Source organism: Ursus maritimus, unplaced genomic scaffold (genome assembly GCF_017311325.1).
Source record: "Ursus maritimus isolate PB19 unplaced genomic scaffold, ASM1731132v1 scaffold_2, whole genome shotgun sequence".
NCBI classification, from domain to species: domain Eukaryota; kingdom Metazoa; phylum Chordata; class Mammalia; order Carnivora; family Ursidae; genus Ursus; species Ursus maritimus.
Window position 1 is genome coordinate 87799744 of NW_024424452.1, and position 10978 is coordinate 87810721.

The 10978-nt window shown below is 47.1% G+C and overlaps 1 long non-coding RNA gene across 1 annotated transcript; it reads right to left on the bottom strand.

The window, feature by feature from the left end:
- Nucleotides 1–3632: 3632 nt before the first annotated feature.
- Nucleotides 3633–9013, bottom strand: LOC121104019. Its single transcript, XR_005836395.1, has 3 exons — nt 8897–9013; nt 4345–4398; nt 3633–3724 (listed from the first exon to the last, which is right to left on the bottom strand). It is a non-coding gene; the product is annotated as an uncharacterized LOC121104019 (long non-coding RNA).
- Nucleotides 9014–10978: the final 1965 nt, after the last annotated feature.

Genomic DNA, 10978 nt, shown 5'->3' on the forward strand with positions numbered 1-10978 from the left:
AGAAGAGAGGAGCCTTCTGGCATTCAGCAGTCAAAACGTCACTGGGCTATGGTGAAATTAAACTCTCCCCTCCCCACCCAGCACAGCTCCAACAAGACTACCTATTTGTGAAGGCTGCCAAGGGATAATGAGACTCTATGGCCTCCCTCCCCACTGCTCTCCACTCCCCTTCCTGACTTCACTCCTTCGTGCTGGAGATTGGTTCATGACTGCTGCTCTGACCTTGGTAGAAACTACAAGAGCCAGTCACTGCTTCTGCACAAATCTGACAGCCACAACTGTTCTTAGATAATAAAACCCTGAACAAACACACAAAAGAGTGGTAATCAAAGCAAGGAAACAAACTTCAGTTAATACAGGTCGCATTCCAATGTAAAAACCTCAGAGGAAGTCCACAGAAATTCTCTCACTGTCCTAGAATTTAGTGCTACCAAGAATGGTTCATTCACCCATATGTGAAATATCTCTCAGTCACTCAGGTCCCATACACCTCAATGTGACAGTACTACTTGGTGGCATATAGATTTCTGATTGCTGTAGAAAATAGCAATGTCAAATTAACAATTTGGTTTTTGTTTTAATTATATGTTCATTGAATGTCTACTTTATTCTACACAATGCACTGGGAGAAGTAACAAAAATTAACCCTCACTGCAATGCTGGAAAGTACGTATATAGGGAATGGTCTTTCACTAGCTATTGTGCCTGAAAATTGCCCACAACCAGAAGCATATGTTCCAAATGAAAATGCAGATTGGCAAGTGCTCAAAATCGTTAGCACCTAACTGAAGATTTGGCAGGAACAGAAGTGGGTTTGGCAGGAAGAGAAGTGGTTCAGGAACCCAAAGTTTTGCCACCTACTTCTGCTGCTAACTGGCTATGTGAACTTGCACACGATGTCCTCTATTTACTCATCTGCAAATGGGAAAGGTAACTCTTAATACGTGATGAGTGGCTAGGATCCTGAAAGCAGTGGAGGGCAAAAATGTACGTCAGAGCACCTTGAAGAGTGCTAGATGTGCACACATTTACGTATCAACACTATTTAGGAAGTGAGCACTGGGTGAAATAGTCAATGTGGGAACTTGCTAAGACAGGAGTGTGTGTGTGTGTGTGTGTGTGTGTGTACGCGTGCGTGCGTGTGTGTGTGTATGCATGTGCATGTTTGCATGAGGGCATACCTAGATAATTTTCCCAATTTTAAACTGAACTAAAAAAAAACACAAACATATAAGCTTCTCTTTTTTACTGAGCCACCTTCTGGAATCAGTTCCTTTGTTCTCTCTCAGGCTTCCCCCAAGATAGTAAGTGGTTAAAAACTTGCTATGGGCAGCTCCGTCAAATTCATTCAGCTATACACTTAAGTGTACATGACGGTATGCATGGTATACTTCACTAAAAACATTAAAAATAAAAGAGCTTTAAACAAGCAAACAAACAAATCCTGGTATGGGAAGGATTCCCTCATTCCTGACTTCCCTTTAGCTAACTTATTTATTCCCCTTTTATGAATTCTGATTTCAGGGCTTCACGCTCAGCAGTGGAGCAAGCTGCTTATCTCAAACTGTGGCATATCAACACAAAGCAGGAGGACAGGCGGGCTCCACAGCACTTACCCCAAAATCAAAACAGTTGAATGAAGAGTGAAAATAAAGTCGAGGCCCCATGCCATACATCTTCAGGGACATCTCCAAGAGGAACAGTCCCAGAAACAAAAATTCTGCATAGTCTGAAAGCATCAAGAGCAGAAGCGTTTGTTCTGTAGATTCCATGGGCTCCCGCACGTCCCTAGCCCAACCCCCTCACCTTATAGAGGAGCCCTCAACACCCACGGACTCACAAGGCAAAGACATTCAGTGACCACGTCAGGTCAATGGCAGGCAAAACCTAATGATATCTGAATACACTCTGACCTGGGGGGCCCAGGCACACTCCACACAGCAGCTTTGTTCTCTTTCAATGGATGGATTTGTCATTGGCCTTTAAGTGGTATATGGCTCTCAGGAGAGAAAGAAAGGGCTTTACCATGGCATTGATCAAAGAGCCAGATTCGCCCTACTCACCACCCAGCTGTGACAGCATCCTGGATCCCCATGTACACCCAGTGGGGGCCCTACCCAGAGCTGACCTGTAAGTTCCCATCTTGGTCTACTGGAAGTAACCATTGCCCTAAGAACTTTCTCCCCAGGACTGAGGTGACCAAAACTCTCTACACCATTGAGCCTCCTTAAGATACTAAGTGAAGGCCTTAAAGCACCCAAAGCTAACACCATTTTGTTTACTTATCAGCAAAGATTCACCTGATTCAACAATGAATGACAAGAGGACTGGGGGTGATATCCCAACCCCTTGAGGCCAACTGTGGGCTCCCCCAGAGCACTGCCAGGCCAAGCAGGAGGCCAGCCTATTATGTTCGCACCCGAATCTAGCTGCCCCATGCCAGCCAGCAGTCACTGGCCACTTACAGAGGAGATGGGTGAGCCACTGGGGCTGGTTGTGATGGACGATGGCCACACAGGCGGTGTTGAGAGCCACGAGGCTCAACACGATCCAATAAAACACCTGGGATTTCACCATGTGGCGGATAGAGATGCGCAGAAGCCTTTCTTTGTGCCGGAAATAGGAGGCCCCATCCACCTTTGCACTTTTGATGCTGGCTCGGGCGAGAGGTGTGCCTAAGGGGTGAGAAGTAGGGAAGAAGAATGAGGCTGCAAGACAGATCACCCTCCATGGCAAGGGGGCAGTCAAAGGGGGAGGTGGGCTGCTTCATCCTGGGGCTAGGTGACCCTCACGATGCAGGCCCAGGGAATCCCCATGGTATGAGCTACGTAGTTTTCGTAGCAAAGATCCCTGCATTTCCTCACTGGACATTCTCAGTTCTAGGAAACTGAGATTCCCTGGGCATGACACTAGACATATACCCAGTGTCCTGAATCCTAATAGGGTGGTGTTTATGTTTTTAACAGATTGGGCTTCTCTCTGGCCTTTCCTTTTAAATATGCTTTAGGCACTGGAATAGTTTTGCTACATTTGTGGTTATTTCTACCATTGGCAGCCCAGAGCAGCAATGAGTTCTGTATACCTCTTCTGCTTTTAAGGATGAAGTGAAGGAGAAGGTAAAAATCTGCTAATCCTTTTTCTGGGGAGGTTAAATCTGCCATCAGCCAGCATATCTAAGAGAACCTGGGAATGAAGAGCAGTCATTTAAGAGTTGTCAGTAGGAATCTGTTTAAATATCACATGGAAGTAGGGGGGTGCCACTGTGGTTAAGCAAATGATCGCAGGTCCTCAAATGGGGGTCACTAGAAGCAACAGGTCCTCAGGATCCTCTGAACAAAATCCCAAAGTGGGTTCTCATCATCATATCCAAGACAGATCATATATATATGCAAATGGGATACACCTGCCACACTTGAAGAATCTGGGTTGGATTCTTAGCCCTAAACCCCATGGTCCATTTTTCTCTGTAACTCATTGTCATCTAGATTAGATTTCCAAGTCCTTCCATAATTACATCCCTATTTCTGGATTCTTTTGATTCTACTCCTCTTCGTGGTACTTCTCAAAAGACAGGATCTTTCTTTTTACGGGAGCTCAGAGACAAGTCAAAGAAGATCTAACTGGTTCCACTCACCCACAGAGGAAATATCAACACAGTGCTCGTCACTGGAGTCTCGAGTCATGGCCTCCGTCCGGCTCCTTTTGATGGTTGCCCTTCGAAGCACTACACCCGGAAGGGGGAGGCCGGTGAAAGAACACAAGAACAACCAGATCATTCTGGGCAAAGCTCAGGACTGGGTGTCAGAGGCCTCTGTGACACAGGCTGCTGCCTTGAAGCCCCTGAGCCACGGTTACAGAAGTCGCCAGTGTTTATAGAAATATGACTCCTGTGCTCAGCAGCAGCTTAAAACACATGGGCTCCAGAATCCCCGCTAGACCTCATCCACATGCAGCAGGTAAACAGGCGCCATATCTATCTGTTCTGGCTCTTCATCAACAACGCCACTCCCTGCTAATGGAAGTGGTCCCAAGATGATCCCCACAAATTTTCACAGAAGATCCCTTTACGTGCCACTGGTTGTGTGATGGTCTTTTCATTGTACAGTATCAATCACACGCCCTAGAGCAAAGCAGCTCTTGGATTTCATTTCCATCACTTTAAAAAGCATTTAAATCCATGACTTAATTCCCTTCATATTAAAGCATGAGAGATTTTATGACAGGGAGACTTTCATTTCAAATCCCAGGGCACTCCTCTTTTAGTTTTTTTCTCCTCTTTTGATCAAGAGATTGCCACAGCATAAGAGGGCACAAACGCAGGCAAGCGCTCGAGCACTTCCTTACCTTCTAAGGCTGATGTCCCGGCATTTTTATTTTCTTCAGCAAGCATGACTTCCTCTATATGGAAATAAATGGTTTAGTAAATTATCTGTAAATGTCAAATTATTTTGCAAAATGAAAAATCCCCCAGGGACGGCTGTGGCTCCAGGGCAACAGAGAGTGCGCACACGCAAAGAGAGAGAGCAGAGAGTTCATAGCTCCACGCAGGCACCGGCCTCAGAAAGACAGCAAAGGTCACAGAGGGAGCTCCTGAGTGCCAATCAGAACAGAGGAAGCTCTCTAGTGAGGGGGCGCTTGGAGGTTGATTGGTAAAATTCAGCTCTGTTTCTGATAACACTTGGTACGAGGAAGACCTGATCTTTTTAAACTAAAATCTCTTAAATTGGTAGGAATGAAAAATTTCCATTTCTGTTTTCTCTCCAGGTTCCACAAACTTTTTCTAGAAATAGGAGCTTCCTTGGTTTTTCCTGTCTGCAGCAATACAAGGCATACCAAGGCACAACATCGACCACCTCGTTCAGGAGATAAGACCACGTTTTGAGCTCCAGCCTGTCTACTTCTTGGAGGAGGAGCAGAGGAAGATGTTAATGGTCCAGAGGAGCAGGACTTGTGGGCTTGCTTCCTCTTATGCCCATACCACAGTCTGCCCTGCTTGAGCAAAAGAGGCTTAGGCCCATCATGAATTTGTCCCTCTGATAGAACAAAACAAATACTTGGTTTTTGTCCACTTTCCTGGCACAGAGTTCCAAAACCCTTGGAATTTACTGTCTTCTGTATGCTAACAAGATGACTCATTGTGGGGGAGGCCTACATTACCTGGGGATCTAGACTGGTCACCAGAAAAACCAACCACATATTTGGCTATAAAATTTCAGCCCCATTCCCCCTCCTAAATCCCGGAATGGGTGAGAGCCTTGAGAATGTTTAATCTCCAATGGCCAATGATTTAATTGAGCAGGTCTATGTAATGGAACCTTTAAAAAAAAAAAAAAAAAAGCCCTACATAATGGGGCTCAGGGAGCTTCAAGAGGCTGGGAGGGTGATATGCCTGAAGGGAGCATGGAGGCTCTTTGCCCCCCCGCCGCCCCACTCCCAGGTATCTCTTCCATTTGGTTGTTCCTGAGTTGAATCCTTTGTAATAAACTGGTGATAGCAAGAACAATTTTCCTGAGTTCTGGAAGTCATTCAAGGAATTATCAAACCTGGAGCCCTCTCAATTTGCAGTCCGGCAGGCAAAAAAGCAGGTCACCTGGGGACTCCACTTGCAGCTGCTGTGTGAAGTGAGGGCAGGCTCGTGGGATTGAGTCCCTAACCTATGGGATCTACACTAATTTCTGGTGGTGGTTAGTGTCAGAAATGAATTGAATTGTTGGACACCCAGTTGGAGAACTGAAGGACTGGCCAGTGTTGGAATGATGTGTCTGGTTGTTGGTATTTGGAAAAGAACCAAACAGTCCCTTGGGTTCTCCTCCGGACCTCGCCAGCAACAGTCCTGAATTCCAGGGAGGTGTCATCACTAGTGGGATACTCTTTTCTAGTAAGCCATATTTAGGATAAACCTCACTAGCATCCCCCCAAACTTACAAACTAGCCCTCTGTCCCCTGTCTGGCAGCATTCCGAGTCCCCTTTGGGAGTGATGTGGATGAGTTTTGATCCCCGCCCCCACGTCAGCCACAGGAGAGGATGTCCGAGGCCTTGAGCAATCATTCCTTAAGATCCCAGCTGCTGGGAAAAAGCTTGCAGCAGTCCCTATTAAACAATGGTTTAATTTAAGCAATTGTAACAAGTAAAAGGACAAGCAGAAGAGGGTAAAGGCATTACCATAATTCCACCTGCCTATAAAACAGAGTATGGCATGTATTTCCCAGGGAGGGGAACATTTTGAGGCTCACAATTATACCAAGTCATAAATGTTTAGCTTTCTTTTTTAAGTACAGCCTCTGGCAAAACTCTAAGTTAACAGGTTAAGTGTTATTGGTGGGATGCTCCTTTATGCAGACATAGAGGGTTTTAAAGTCATTGACAGCCCACATTGTTCGGAGGGCACCCTTTAAAAATACCCCTCATGGCAACGTGAATGACCTCAGCCAGGGAGTCATACCTGCTGCCTACAATGCCTGCATGCTGACGTGGGCAGATCTGAGGACCCCCAAGGCAGGTGGAGGGTGTGTGGTGCTGGTGAGTATCTCTGAGAAGTGCTTCGAGGGCTCTGATGTGCCGAAGCTGCCCCCCTCCCCCACTGCCTTTTGCCAAGTTCTCTTTCGAACTTGAGAGTGCCTTTCCAGGGAAATGTAACCCATATGTCTCTGATTCACTCACACCCCATTTGCAAAGGGAAGGGCCAGGAAGCACAATTTGACGTCGCAGTGCGTCTTTTTTCTTAGAAGGAGAGAGCTGGCTTTGCCAACTGGAAGAAAGTGGAGCTTTGGAATTCTGCATGTATTGGAAAAGCGGAGCCACAAAGAACAGCGTCCTGTGCTGCCTGACCACGAGCAGGGTCACGGACAGGGCGGGGAAGGTTCTTTTCCAGTTCCACTGCCAGCCTGCTCACTGGGGCGGTCTGTCAGATGGCTCTTCCACCCAGGAAGCCAAGGACAGTGGGGAACTTCAAGCTGCCTGCCAGACCTGGAGGCCAATCTGCTTGGTAAGGCTGAGTTACCATTCTGGAAGGGAGGAGGAGAGGTTCACATTCACTCCTACACAGCCTTGGAGAAGAAAGGGCAAACTGGGAAGTGCCGTCAGTGGGCACAGGGCAGGCCTCCAGAGGCAGCAAAGAGATGCAGATAGTCCTAAATGGGAGGTGATTTTTATCTGGCTTTGAAATGGCACCTTTTTTTTTTTTTTAAGATTTTATTTATTTATTTGACAGAGAAAGAAAGCACAAGCAGGGGGAACAGGAAAGGGATAAGCAGGCTCCCCGTTGAGCAGGGAGCCCGACATGGGGCTCGATCCCAGGACCCTGGGATCATGACCTGAGCCAAAGGCAGATGCTTAACAGGCTGAGCCACCCAGGCACCTTTCATCACACACACACTCTCACCCCTGATAGGTGATCAAATGTTGACTCCAGAGCCGAGAGAGAGCTTTTGTGTGTTAGTGGTTAGAACAGGAGGGTCATGGTGTCATTCCAAAGCTGCTATAAGAAGAATAAAGCTCAGGCAGCTAAGCATCAAATCATATTCCAAATTTTTCCTGAGAGACCTCACATTTGGGCTATGCTTTCTACCAGGAATAGAGGAAAAAATGCTGTCATGTGTATTTTTTATTAAAATAAATTACTCTTTGCTCAGGATGAAAATAAAGATATATAACGGCAATGCAAGGCAATCTTTAAAATAATAAGGAAAGCAATGCATCCATTTTACTGACAGATATGGGGTGATCGATATCCCTCATAAGCAGCTGAGCCACAGTCAAACTTGAATCTGGTGGCTCTGTGAGTTAATAAAATCGTGATAGGTTTGGATCTATCCTCAAGGCTGGGCAAGAATTGTTCCTGATGCTGAGCCTCGTCGTGAGGAACTGGGGACAGCTCAGGGAATAGGAACAAGCAAGCAGTTGTCACCATCAGCTATTAGCCGCTTATGGCAGCGGCCTCACTGTTGGCCCCCCTGCTTCTGACCTTGCCCTCCCACTGTCTACTCTCAAGGCAGCAACCAAGTGCTCCCTCCAAGTCTTCAATCAGACCATGTCCCACCTCTGCCCCAAACCATCCAATCATTCTTCCCTCACTTACAGGGAAGCCCCAAACCTTTACAATGGCCCATGAAGACTGCCCCCTCCTACCATTACTGTCCCCACCTTATCTTCCTGCTCCTCTCCCCTTACTCATTCCTCCTTCTGCTCTTGGAATATTCCTGGCCCACTTCTGCACTAGAGCCCTGGCACTGAGATATCCGCCTCGGACATTCCCATGACTTACGCCTCAGCTCCTTCAAGTCTTTCCCCAAATGGGTCTCCCTGACCTCCCTACTTAAAATCACAACCTACCCTACACCCCATAACCCTACCTTGATCTGTTTTCCAGCGTACTTATCACCTTCTTACAAGTTACCTATTTATCATTTTATTTATCTCTGCCTTCCCCAACTAGAGGGGAATGAGCTCTGCAAGAAAGGCTCACTGCTATAACCCAAGTGTCTAGGACAGGTACTGGCACAAAGTAAGCACTCAGTAAGTATTTGTGGAATGAATGGACTGTTGTTGCTGCTGGTGTTGTTATTGTTGTTGTTGTTATTATTATTATTATTGTTACTATTAGCAGTAATGTGAAATGTCACCCACCCAACCTCAGCTCCAGGACTGGGCTACGTTACCTTTCACTCACTTCACCTTGCTCTAATGTGGGCCTCACGAAGGTGTTTGGTAGAAGAACAGGGACAGTTGGACCGCAGAGGAAGAAGGAAGGACCAGCAGGGAACCCACAGAGCTGGTGAGGCATCCAGAGCTTCTCTCTGCTCTGGCCAGGGCTGCCTCTGTGAGTGGAAGCAGTGCGGGCAGGGGCAGGGACGGGGGATGTCTGCACAGACGTCTGCGCAGCCCGCCACGCCTCACCTGCTTTGTCTATCCAGGCGCGGTACCCGTTCAGCTCGCGCTCAATCTGCTGCTGCCGCCGCAGTTTCATGAATGCTCTCCGGTTCTCCACTCTCTCTCTCTCTTTGGCAAATTCCCTGTGGACGAGAAGGATGAGAGGCAGGAGTAGTGAATTTGGGTGGTGCCAGGACGAAGAGGAAGGGTGAAGCACGTGGAAGCGAGAGAAGGTCTGAGCAGGTGCCTCTCTATACCTCATGTCCCCACTCCTTTGTTCCAGACTGCAAGTATGATCTTAAAATGCTGCACAGAAACCTACCTCCTTCGGCCTCCTGCAGGAAGATTTTCCAGATCGGTTTCGTCCTCAGTCAGCCCTAACACCCTCTGCGTGCTCTATTTGGAAAGGTACTTTCTTAGTCATGAGACAAACTAGGGTTCAAAATGCTATGTTCTGTTTCCCCAGCTACAACACAAGCCCTTAACCCCCCGGGGGGGGGGCACACCTTTCCTCTATACTTTTAATAACAACAGTGATTAATGTATATTGACCAATTATGTGCCAGCCCTGTATGACTTTTTTCAGACCCACGGACTCAATTAATCCATTACAGTCACCCTATGAAGTCATAAGCACTATTAAAATTCCTCTTTAATACATGGCGAAACACTAAGGATCAGAGAAGGGAAGTAACTTGCTGGGATGTGAAGTCGAACCATAGTGCTGCGCTCCCTCTGGTGTCCCGCATCCCATGGCACTAAGAGCTGCCACTGAAGACCAAGACACCAAGGCCTCGAAGGGCAGCACGCTGTGTGAAGATGGCTGGTGGAGGTTAAATAGGAAAGGGAAGGGCATGGAAAGGGACCCTGGCTCCAACAGAAAGAAAGTGGGAAGGCAGGAAGGGTAGGAAGGGAAATAATGGGACAGAGGGCAAGCCAAGTTCAGGATCAGGGAGAATACACAGTCCACTAACAGGTGCAGGGGACCAGAGTCTGGCACAAGATGGTCAAAAGCCTAAAGCCCCATGGGAAGGTAGAAGGGAAAAGACACAAGGGCTCCCTGGCAGAGAGGAAGATGAACAAATTCAATGGTTGAGCACATGGGGGTAAAGAAATGCACAGTTGCTAAGAGGCCCCTCTGACAACCACCTCTGCTAATACCCTTCCTATGATCAAACACCCGTCCAGGCTACAGTGCCACTCACCAGTGCAATGCTCCCCAGCCAGGGCCCAGGCATGTGCCTACTGACCTGGGAGCTGCTGCACTTATTCGAGGTGTCCTCATAACCCAGGAGGTACAGCTGAAGACAAGGGCGCACCCACTGTGGGTCCTGTCAGCTACTCCTTTGTTGTGTATTTGTTTGATAGGACTTCAAATCCACTTGCTTATGACTTAAGTAAAGTTGTTTTAATCCACTTGTGTATGCCAAAGAGAGAAAAAAAGATATATTTAGAAGTTATGGTTGAATATTTTATTCATTTGAGAGAGAAAGAGTGAGAGAGAGAGAGAGAGTGCACAAGTGGGGGCAGGGGTCAGAGGGAGAGGGAGAAGCATACTTCTCTGCTGAGCAGGCAGGTGGACACAGGGCTCGATCCCAAGACCATGGGATCATGACTTGAGCCAAAGGCAGATGCTTAACTGACTGAGCCACCCAGGCGCCCCCAGAAGTAAAGTTGTTTTCATAGAAGAATGGAGCAAGTTGTGTCAGGATGTCACCATCTCATCTGTTCTTGCCCATCAGAACTCAATTGCTCAGCTGCTGAGGGTCCCCACTGAGGACTTAACAATAGAGGCATATGAAGAAACAAGTATGGCAAGAGAACATTAAACTGTGAACACAGAGTCTGTGAGGACAATCGAAGAGCATCTGGTCAGAGAAAGGCTACACTTTGCTGATCTAAGACAGCTCCTTGAAGACCTTGGGGCAATCAGCTCCAACCTTCACAAAGCAGACACATTTTCTTTTTCTAATTTATTTTTCTAATTAGAGTTAGTTAACATACAGTGTTATATGAGTTTCAGTTGTACAATATAGTGATTCAACAATTCCATGCCTTTTTCAGTGCTCATCAAGATAAGTGTGCTCTTAATCCCCTTCACCTATTTTA